At 33.4% G+C, this 12149-nt stretch overlaps 1 protein-coding gene across 7 annotated transcripts in view; it reads right to left on the bottom strand.

Moving 5' to 3' along the window:
* LOC108907463 (myocyte-specific enhancer factor 2) overlaps positions 1 to 12149 on the bottom strand; it is a 47665-nt gene that overhangs the window by 16471 nt on the left and 19045 nt on the right. For all 7 annotated transcript variants that reach the window (XM_018711156.2, XM_018711163.2, XM_018711164.2 and 4 more), the window contains one exon: positions 7025 to 7064. The gene's annotated coding sequence lies outside the window, so the exon portion shown is untranslated. The remainder of the gene's footprint in view (positions 1 to 7024; positions 7065 to 12149) is intronic.

Here is a 12149-nt window from a genome sequence, read left to right on the forward strand (position 1 = left end):
TAGTACCGAGAACATGGACGCAAAACATCTGAATCAACGCAGGGACGACCGTCGTGACGCCGCGCGTCGTACCTCTCACCCCTGGCTCGCCATTTCACTGCACACGTGCCCAAGCCTATCTTTAGAACGTGGCCCCTGACGTTGTTTTTTTCCTTCAATTTACTATCTCATGCTAACGTATCTCGTGCCCGAGAACGGCTCCTATGACCCTTTACCCGGCCTGCGGAGATCCACGAAACTAAAAAATTACCACGGAATACAGACAAATTTAATTTCTACAACGACGTTTACACTTAAAATACCGGTCACAAAAATTAAACGACAAAAATGAATCCTATATATTTAGGTGATTTTGAAAAAGCTGTAACTTGACGAAAAAAAAAAAAGAAATCCAGCGGAAAAAAAATTCCAAAATTTTTGCTTCACTCTCAAAGGGTCCTCGAGCTTCTATATTTTTTTAGGCAATCCCACCTATGAGTTGTTTTAGTTTGATTCATCCTCTTTAATTTGCGTTATTAAAGAGCTTTGTATGATGATGTGTCGCCGAGTTATCGTCGTGCAAAGCAAAAATTACCCCTTTGGCTTTGATAATTAATTACTCGGAATCTAATGATCGTACAGACAATCTAAAGAGGGTTTTGAAAACTTCGAAGTATCCTGTATAAGACGTTTTTATCGTTTTTCGATTAAAATTTTTTTTTGATGCAAGAAGATTCAAATAAAGGTAAAAAATTGCGTATTTAAGGATTTCTGCTACACTTGAGATAACTTTACAAATAATGCTTAGACTAAGGATATTTTCGGTTCTTTTTTAATACCAAAGTATCCCGCAGAAACCCTGAAGAGTTCAAACCGCTGCGATTTTTCTTTCATTGTGATCCGATTAATTTTGACTTTTGCTAAAAATAAATTAAGGGATAAAGTTAAAGGATTCATTTTATTAAACTGAAAACGTTTTTTTTTGCAAAAATTATAATTTTTTCATCAAAAACTTGAATATCAAAAAGAGGAAAATAAATAAAAAAATCCTTAAATCCTCAAATAAGAATTTTTTTTTAATCAAGTTTCTTGCAATGAAAATAGAACGGTAAGAACATGTTATACAGGACACTTTGTAGTTTTCAAAACCCAGTTTAAATTTTCTGTACGATCATTAGTTCCCGAATAATTAATTTATTAAAACGAAAAGGCAATTTTTGTTTGAACGACGATTATTCAGCGAAAAATCATAGTACAAAGTTCTTAAATTGCCCAAATTAGAGGATGAATCAAACTAAAGGAGCTGACATTGCCAAAAAAAAAATATTGAAGCCCATGGAACTTTTGAATGAGAAGTAAAAATTTTGAAATTTTTTTTCTCTGGATTTCTTATTATTTCTGAAATGTTTGACTTTCAGATACTGAAATTACAAAATTCAAGCTTCAATTTGTTTTTTTAATTGTTCTACGACCATTTTTCGCCAAGTTTGAAAATCTCTTTAATTTGAGCTATTAAAAGAGCTTTTTTGTAGATGATTTGTCGCCGAGTTATCGTCGTGCAAAACAAAAATGGCCTCTTTAGCTTTGATAATTAATTACTCGGGATCTAATGATCGTACAGACAATCTAAAGAGGGTTTTGAAAACTTCGAAGTATCGAAGTAGTTTTTATCGTTTTTCGATTAAAATTTTTTTTTCGATGCAAGAAGCTTGATTAAAAAAAAAAGGTAAAAAATTGTGTAAGTATTTAAGGATTTTCGCTACACTTGAGATAATTTTACAAATAATGCTTCGACTAAGGATATTTTCGGTTCTTTTTTAATCCCAAAGTATCCCGCAGAAACCCTGAAGAGTTCAAACCGCTACGATTTTTCTTTCATTGTGATCCGATTGACTGAAATTGTCACTTTTGCTAAAAATAAATTAAGGGATAAAGTTAAAGGATTCATTTCATTAAACTGAAAACGCATTTTTTGCAAAAATCCATATTTATTTCATCAAAAACCGTTGAATATCAAAAATAGAAAAAAAATTAAAAAATCCTTAAAACCTCAAATAAGCAATATTTTTTTTAATCAAGTTTCTTGCAATGAAAAAAGACCGGTAAGAACATGTTATACAGGACACTTTGTAGTTTTCAAAACACAGCTCAGATTTTCTGTACGATCCCGAATAATTAATTATCAAAAAGGAAAATGTAGTTTTTGTTAAAACGACGATAATTCAGCGAAAAATCATCGTACAAAGTTCTTAAATTGCTCAAATTAGAGGATGAATGAAACTAAAGGAGCTGACATTGCCAAAAAAAAAATATTGAAGCCCATGGAACTTTTGAAAGAGAAGTAAAAATTTTGAAAATTTTTTTATTTGGATTTATTATCATATATTTCTGAAATGTTTGACTTTCAGATCCTGAAACTACAAAATTGTTGATGGGTAAGACTGAACAAATTATGAAAAACGGAAAGCTAGACGAAATTTTAACCAAAATATTTGGCCGGTGGCAGGCCGATAGTCTTTTTGTCCCGTTGAGAGTACGACAAAAAAAGAGACGTAGAAGTGGAATTTGTGTGATTTCCTCGATGTGCATGTCCCTGACTTAAAATCTAATAATAAAGAAAACGGGAGTAGTCAGAAACTACGGCGAGGTGCTCGATGAAACCAACGGGTTAGTCACCTCTATAATCCACCGGAAAAGCCATGTGCTCCCTGGCTTTTAGTCAAAATAAAGCAGAGCAGTTCGGTGTAGGTATAGAGATAAATCGATGCTAGTCCGGCATAGACAGTAGGCACTCCAACTCACCTTCCAACTGGTGCTTGGTTTGTCGATTTATCACTAAAGGACGTTATCTAGAGTAGTTTACATCCTTCCTAGATTCGGTGGGATACGATATTTTGCATACCTCTAACCTCGATAAATTGAATTCCAGACACTCGAATATTGCTCAATGCTAGGGCGATCTTGAAATAGCAAAACAATTAGAATATCGATGCTTTAAAAAAAATGCATTAAACACAATTACCTAAACGGCATGTATATTTTGCTTTCTAGAGAAAGATAAACAGACTTACACCTATTCAAGCTATTGCTATAAAAATACAGTTATCTTTTCTGACAGCCATCCAAATTGAAATCTAATTCACATGGAAGAGAATGGGAGAGAAAGAGAAAAAGGAAAGGGCGATTAGAGTTAAAACAATCAATATATAACAAACTATATACCATATCTTAAATGTCATTGCCACAGTGCCTACTACAATGACTTTAGTTGTTTACTAGATACTGAGAGTGTGATTCAATGATGGATATTCATCTTTTGCTGCCAAATACATCGATACATTTATTGAGATAAGTAACAAAATGAAACAAAACACCAAAACAATTTTTTTCGAAGTCCGTAATTTTTTAAAAGAAAAAATTGCACTAAGGTAACTTGACCTAAACAGTTCATCCAAGGAAGCACTCGAGCAGACTAAAATAGTGCTATGTATTTTATAATTTACACCAAGTGCAAAAAGAATGGGTAAGTAACATTGCAAATTGCACGAAATATTAGAAACACGTTAGAACGTGATTGTAGGAGGAAATACAGAGGGCGCAAAAGAAAAAATCAATAAATATGTGACACAAGAACGGGATAAGTGATTTTATTTTATAGTTTAGCACTATATGCCCATATTTCTCCAAAATTATGCATTTTAGCGCCAGAATTTCAGTTCTACTTTTTTATATACATATATACATTCCACGGAACAGACTGTTCTTAATTTGTTGGATTACACATCTATCGGGTCTTTAAATAATTCTGAAAGCCGCAGCAGTTCATTAGTGCTTGGTAGAAGCTCAACAGGAACCGGAACAGTCAGAAGTATAAATATAACGCGTACTCCATTCCAAGCGTTGCCTATTATCTTATTTACTTTTGCCTTTTGCCAAAAAACCGTTTTCAGCGCTTCTAATTGTAAGACCGAATCGAAATCGAAAGTTTTTTTTAAATATAGTATTTCATAGGTGCAGGTCCGGTATCTCGGGTTCCGCGAGATCATCCTGTAGAGGCGCTACGCAGAAATGGAAGCGACCGCCGGTGGAGATTTTTCGCAAGCTGGCGTCCGTGCGATCGGAAACGGAACACACAAAAAAATGTGACTATATCGCAGCGGTGTAAGTCGAGCAACGCGAGAGACGAAGGGAGCAAAGTAAGTAACCCGACGCACTTGGCAGTTTCATCGCGCCTTAAAAGGTATGGCTTGCCGACCACTTTGGCACTTGAGAAGGGGGGTCCGTGCGCTGGCTCCTGCCCGTGCTTCGCCCGGTCTATCGGCTGCGGACGGGGCTCCTGCTCGTTGCAGGCGGGCCGACGGAGCGCTGTCGCCAGATTTCTGGGGTTTCGCCAGACCCTGGACCCGACGCTCTAGATACCCACGCAAATTTAAACACCACAAACCGACTAACTTGCTAATTGGAAAACGAACTATGTTACACCAATAAGGTTGGTGTAAAACGTATATAGGGTGTACCAATTCGACAAATTATTTTTGGAGAATATTCTTAAGAACAAACAAGATTTTTTTCTGACACTTCTTGTTGCTATTTTATTACATTAAAAAAGCGCATGCCACATAACAGAATTTTCATAACCAGAATGGACCGTGAAAATGAAATTTAACGTAAATGTTGCGTAGATATTTGAAAAATATTCACAACATCGCGGAAATAAACTTGTCAATTCTTGTCAAAGCAGTCGTGATTTTTATGAAATTACGACCTCATTCCCGGGTTTTAAAAAAATACGTGGTTATAATAAAATAATATCGAGGAAACACACACAATCTATTAGAAAAGCGAAAAATATCTACAAAATTCCTAAATATTTCAGGTATAATCGTTATACATCGTTTTTGTGTAAAAATAAACATTTATTTTCATAAAATTAAGTTTACTAATTTCTTACTCTATTTCAGGTATTAAGCCGGTCCAAACAAATTCAAACATTTTTTTTAATCTTATCAAATGAAGTCAATGCTCTTCGATACCAGAAATCTGGGTATGCAAAAGATATCTAATCTAACCCCACAGACGGGACACCTAACAGCCCATGCCCCATCTAGTATTGAATTATGAATAATGCTATCATTCAAAGAAATATCTTGTTATTCTATTGTCCTCCTCGACCAATCACATAAAAAACAGCCACTACAAAGGGATCTTTTTGATTCCCCATTTCATTTAAGATAGTTTTAATCAAGTAACTTGAAGATGGCTAAGTCGATTATAATTGTTTGTCTATTTAAAAAAATATTGGCCCTTTTTATTAAATTCCTTTAAAAAACACATCAGTTCTCGCATTTTTTTACTCTGTTTTAAAGATATTCAAACTTAATGGTTTTTTAATCTTATCAAATGACAGCTTCTGATACTGTCGTTCCAAAATGTAATTTTTTTCGAAAAGTTTGGTGTTTGGGGCATAGAAGACGACTGTTTAACTTCAATGAATTAGACCTTTAAGAAATAGTAAAATAAAGCGAGGATTAATAATAAAATACAAATGTTTTCACTATTTGCTACTGGAAACAGCACTATTATGTGACATCCGCTTCTTAACATGGAAACAGCAACAACAAATATGAAAAGCCTCGAACATCTAGGAAATTGTAAACATATTTCACAAAAAAGGAAGTTCGTTCGTACTGGAAAAAGTGGTGAAAACCGCATCATATTTAGTTTCGAAGATATTTGATATTTTGCAAACGTCGGTTAAAAAAATTTATCAAATATTAGCTTATCAAAGTAGGCTTTACAAACAGCGAAAAATTATTATATTAGAGAATAAAATAAGTAACACCCACAAGAAATGGGACATCCTGCTTAACCCAAAATAATTTCGAAATACCAAAAAATTGATTTAGAAGACGACTGTTCAACTTCAATGAATTAATTAGACCTTTAAAATATAGTAAAAAAAGCGAGGGTTAATAATAAAATATAAATTTTCACTATTTGCTATTGGAAACAGCGCTATTATGTGACATCCGCTTCTTAACATGGAAACAGCAACAACAAATATGAAAAGCCTCGAACATCTAGGAAATTGTAAACATATTTCACAAAAAAGTAAGTTCGTTCGTATTGGAAAGAGTGGTGAAAACCGCATCTTGTTCTCATATTTAGTTTCGTAGATATTTGATATTTTGCAAACGTCGGTTAAAAAAATTTATCAAATATTTGCTTATCAAAGTAGGCTTTACATACAGCGAAAAATTATTATATTAAAAAGAATAAGGTAAGTAACACCCACAACAAATGGGACATCCTGTTTAACCCAAAATAATTTCGAAATACCAAAAAAATTATTTAGAAGACGACTGTTTAACTTCAATGAATTAGACCTTTAAAATATAGTAAAAAAAGCGAGGGGTAATAATAAAATATATGTTTTCACTATTTGCTATTGGAAACAGCGCTATTATGTGAGATCCGCTTATTACATGGAAACAGCAACAACAAATATGAGAAACCTCGATCATCTATATAGGAAATTGTAAACATATTTAACAAAAAAAGTAAGTTCGTTCATACTGGAAAGAGTGGTGAAAACCGCATCTAGTTCTCATATTTAGTTTCGAAGATATTTGATGTTTTGCAAACATCGGTTAAAAAATATATCAAATATTTGTTTATCAAAGTAGGCTTTAAATCGTGCGAGAACTTTAATTCAATAACGTACAGGGCTATATATTAAAAATAATAAGTTAAGTAACACCCAAAAGAAATGGGACATCCTGTAGAACCCAAAATAATTTCAAAATACCAAAAAGTTGGTTTGGTGCGAATTCTAACACAGTTTTCCAAATACATATTAGGTTTGTTTCTGCAACAGTCTTAAACTGTTTTCAAACTATCAGATATACTCGGCCAATTAAGTTGTCTCGTACTTTCAGCGAGTATAAAGTTTACGAATCGATTGGTCAAATATCACCGATAGTTTCAAATCAGTCCTCAACTGCTGCAGAAACAGACCTATTACCAGAGCTAATTATTGTCTTACCTTAAGCTTACTTGTTCTCAAGGCTGGTCTTGTTCATCATCTGAAACAATAAAAAAAGATGTTAGAACCAGCACGAGTCATTAAAAAAAGCAAAGAAACGAACCGTTCTGTAGTTAAAAAATTACTTGTTTCCTATCCCGTTATATTTATTTCCAAAGGGTTTGTGGTAATATACGGTTAAATCCAGTTTATTGTACATTCAAACGTGGTCGCTATTATTGGCCCCTGTTGGTGCTGCCCACTAAGCAACATAGTAAGGCCAATGTAATTGCAACGAAAGTTTCTAATTCTGAAGCTTTCAAAAAACGTTCCCCCACTTTAACGTTGTTTTGAGACATTTCAGTGAAACATAATAAATAAATAATAGTAATCAAGCTATTTATTGACTTATATATTTTTTACACATAAAATCGATATACCGAAAATTAATTGTGAACATAAATCGAGACATAAATCCTTTCAATGAGGATGGAATGGTAAAAAAGTCAACTTGAAATATCCGAAGTATTACATTTCTACCTTTTACCTCGCAATATATATTTTAATAAAGAATCGGCTTTCAAGATTCTTAATAAAATTGCCAAGAGAATGTTTTCTCCTTTACCATAACTCGGGGCAGCTAATTTGATGTAATATCCACTAAAGCATCTGAAACATTTAATAAAACTCGGTGTAATCAACGGAAATTGTTTGGAATTATTGTCATATCCAGAACAGAATTTTTCGAAACTTAATTCTCTGCACGATGTACCAAATTATTTTGTTTCAGGGATCGAAAACAGTATGAAGATATTGCTATTACTGCGAACTATGTATTTTAAGAATTATGTTTAACTGTACGAGTCCCTGGAGTATAATTTTCATGAACAAAAGTCGCTAAATCATTGCGAAATACAACTCCCCGTCAAATTGGACTAACGACCGATGATCAGCGGCGCTGTTGCCTTCAGGTTTCAGGGAGACGAGTGTGATGCCATGCCCGATGCCTCCCCCTTCGCCCCGCGCAACCTCTGGAAGTCAGCACGTGCCAAATGTATTCCTTGGAGTTGTCCGCCGACCCCCGCACGGAACATAATTTGGAGATCCACCTCTTGACAACCTAATTCAACTCGGATGTACCCGTTTTTAACGAATTCATTGGCAATCGGGTGGGCGTGCGTCAAATTCAGCGGTTACCGAGATTTTCAGACCCCTCAACTAGAAAACAAAACATCGGCAATATCGTAAACTCTCTATAAACGAGGCAATTTTTACATATTATGTATTTCAGTCTCAAAAAATAAAATCTTTAAGCTTTTTTTTGACTGTTCACCTAACAGCAAACTTATCAACATTTACCAATCAAAATGGATTTAAAAAGGAGGTTTGTGAAGAAAAATTACCTCGTGATGTAACATAACCTCAAAAAACCGTGTTATTACCACTTGCAGGTTTGGATATCTCTAAAATATGACGTGATGGAGCAATTCCGAAGTCGTATTCGGATTCCGGAAAGTGTAGTCTGGAAAGTGAGGTTAAATTCTTTTATTATATTATATAAATAATAACTTAACCTAAAATAACCTAATTTAATACAGAACTGTATTTATCTATAAATTATGGTAGGTCAAGTTTTTATATACTTAGTATATAAAAAACCTGACCTAATCCAACATTATGTAACAGTTTATCTATTTATACAAAGTTAGATTAGGTCAGGTCAAGTTTTTTAAAACTGAATTAAAATAAATTTAATCTGATCTACATTTGTACATATATTTATGAATAAAAACCTAACCTAACTTTATGTAGAATTTTATCTGTGTAAAGTTAGGTTAGGTCAGTTTTTTTTACAAATAATGTCATTCATTTATAGTCCAATTAAATGAGCCTTTAAATCGCAATTTGGTCAACTCGCCTGAATTTTTGATATAAGTTAGTTTAGGGTATATAATAACAATAAGCGACGGTAATTTTTGTTTCAACCCCCGGCCAGGGGTAAAAAAAGATAAAATAAAGGGGTTTTTCAATATAACTGAAAAGGAGTAGAAAAAAAAGTTTCTTATAAAAGTTGTAGAGCAAAAAATTCTACAAAAAACTACTTCTTTTTCTAGCTCTTACCCCTTTTGAGTTATCTTGAAAAACCCCTTTATTTTATCTTTTTTCACCCCTGGCCGGGGGTTGAAAAAAAAATTACTGTCACTTATTGTTATTATATACCTCAAACTAACATATATCAAAAATTCAGGCAAGTTGACCAAAATTGCGATTTAAAGGCTTATTTAATTCGACTATTAACAGCTAATCGAATGCGAATATTTTATTCTTCAAGCTCGTGTTCAACACCCTCGAAAATATGGTGGTGGGCTACGCTATAGTAAATAATTGTTTTCGATTATTATAGTAGGTATACAATTTCACTGAGAATTTTTTATAATAATAAGGGTTATATAACTGTCCAGATATGTTTAAGCTTCAAGACTGGCAAATATTTTCCATAAGCTAATAACGCTTTTTTATTACGCAAAGTTGTTTACAGCTGTTTATCTCAGGATGAAGAATAAACACGCCCGCAGTGAAAAATACATGTTTTACACGAAGGAAACTGAAATTTGTTTTCTTTTTATGAATAAATTAATTAAAACATTAATTAACGTCAGCTTTTGAGTTTCGTCATTTCGAAAACAAAATTATACAAAGATCAGTACGAAAAAGTAAACCGCACATTAGCAATTTTCTTGTGCGGTTACCGAGAATAATTTTTAACAAAGGACATGTTTAATTTAAGGAAAAAAACATGGCATTTGCCCCTCATTGGATTATAGTTTATAAAATCCATGGTCTGAAATTTGTGCGATAAAGTATTTTATAGATTTTTAAATACATATCGAATCTTTTACTGAGGCAAGACGCACAAAAGCACAGTAACACTCTCTTGGCGGGCGGCCAACTTAAGATTTAATTCATAGTTTAAACCTGCCAAAACACGTTCGTGATTAACACAGCCAGCGCATATCGCGAAGGAAAAAATACTGTTAGCTGCCAAATAAAGCAGCGGGCTGTTTATTCACGTGAAACGAAGCATTTTACAGATAAATAAATAAATACGAGAGAATATTCACTTTGCTTCTTGCGAACCGCCTTACTTTTAGGAAATTTCTAGTACAGAAAATTTAAAACCGATTTTTTTGCAAGACAAGAATTTACCTCATCTGTCTGTTGAGATACACACTATCTAGTCCGAAAATTGAGATAACAATAACAGATTTCGATTCATTTGCCGGCGACGTTTTTATTCTTCACATGCAATGAAATAGGATCTAAACAAGTAACTTGATACTTGAAAACCTCGTCTTCGACTCTGCTCCGGCTTAGAAACACATGGGATTATTTGCCCCAGATCTCTGCCTTATGCGATCAGAACTGGGAAACGAGGGAGGATGAATATTTTTCAGGTTTTCAAGCAAGCTTTGTTTCGAAAAAGTATACCGACATTAAAATAACATCAGTAAAAAAAGTAAATGTCTCGATGGCTAATATGACCTGCTACCGTAGTGTTGAAACAAAAAATCATATTACAGGCGGTAAGGAACTAATTCATCTTCCCCTGTAACTGCGTTCTGGTCGAATTCAGTCACTAGGTATACTCATCGGCATAGGCAGGCGTAAAGAACACATTACGTCATAAGAAAACATTTGCAATTTCCTGTTCTTCCGATTCAATTCGTGCGGCACCGACTTTTTTTAATAATCGGAAAATATTTCAATTTCTACATTATTCTAAAAGTTAACCTTGGTTAAGAACGATACATTTTTACGACGCATGTGCCGTGGGACAAACATTTTTTTAGAAGTGAATCATTACTAAATGGGTCACAAGAAAAAAAAAACACATAAATTTCCTAGAACCTTGGCAACGTTCTAAAGTGAAACTTTACTAGAGATTTGAGGTGAATTTTTCTCTACAAATCAAATATATTTGACTGTGTCTTTTCTAAAACCTATTATTCCTGTGGTTTTATTGCCCACGCGTATCCTTTACCCATCAACGCTTGTGTCGTTACATCGATAAGTGAATGTTCAATTTAATTGAATATATACAGGGTGTCCCACTTAAAACACGCCAATGACGTCATATGGGCGCCGACACAATTCTTAAAACCACACAACCTTTTAAAATGAACTGTTTAAAAAATACACAGCAAAAGTATTTACAATTTGTTCCAGAACAACGTGTGTTTTATTTTTTTATCTATGTAAATTTTTCGGTCTCGGCGAGAAAATAAGGCGTAAGAATGTTGAAAACCAACCAAAATTCAAACGTTCCCGGTCAGTCGATAGACTGTGTGACCTGTAACATTTAAACGTGTTTACAATAATAATTATTGTTTAACCTTGGCAGCTTGTAATACATTGGCACTGAAAATTTATAGGATTTCGTTTAAATAGAATTTATATAAAAATACATTTAACTTCGAAGTACTGTTAAAACATTCCAAAAGAAAATAACTGCAAAAACAAAATAAAAAACAAGCAATTTTTCTTTCAAAATAACGGCCACTGAAATCTAACGATAATTAACGGCGATAATGATTTTATCATTTTCCAAATCTCTTGGTTATCTCTTGTACAATTTTTTTTTAAACTACATTCAAATCTGTAACAAATGTGGATGAAATCGTTAAGCCACATGAGCGTCGACTTGCCTACTCAAGGTTATGGCATATACTAACTCTATTTCTCAAAAAAATTGGTATAAAAACCTTATTCAGGGCCTGAATACGCTCGCCAGTGGCGTATCCCAACTACCTATCCGATTTAATTTAGTTTTAAACACAATCTTCAATTTAACGAACTAAGAAAATTATTTCAATTTTATGCCAATAATCAATCGGAAAAATAAATTCAGAAAGTTTGAATAAGTTTGTTTTTTAACTCACTTTTTATTTTAATGACTGGCGATAGACAATTTTTGTGTGTGTATATTTTATTAATTGAATCTAATACGGAATGTTCTTCCGAGCAATATGCAAAATATTCGTAAACATTAAAATATTACCAGAATTTTGCGTATTTCTTCTATAAAGTTTTCGCGAAAATAGAATTATTTTTTATGGATAGCGTTCCCAAAGTTTGCCATTTGGAA

The sequence above is a fragment of the Anoplophora glabripennis genome, unplaced genomic scaffold (assembly GCF_000390285.2).
Source record: "Anoplophora glabripennis isolate ALB-LARVAE unplaced genomic scaffold, Agla_2.0 scaffold5, whole genome shotgun sequence".
Lineage (NCBI taxonomy): Eukaryota > Metazoa > Arthropoda > Insecta > Coleoptera > Cerambycidae > Anoplophora > Anoplophora glabripennis.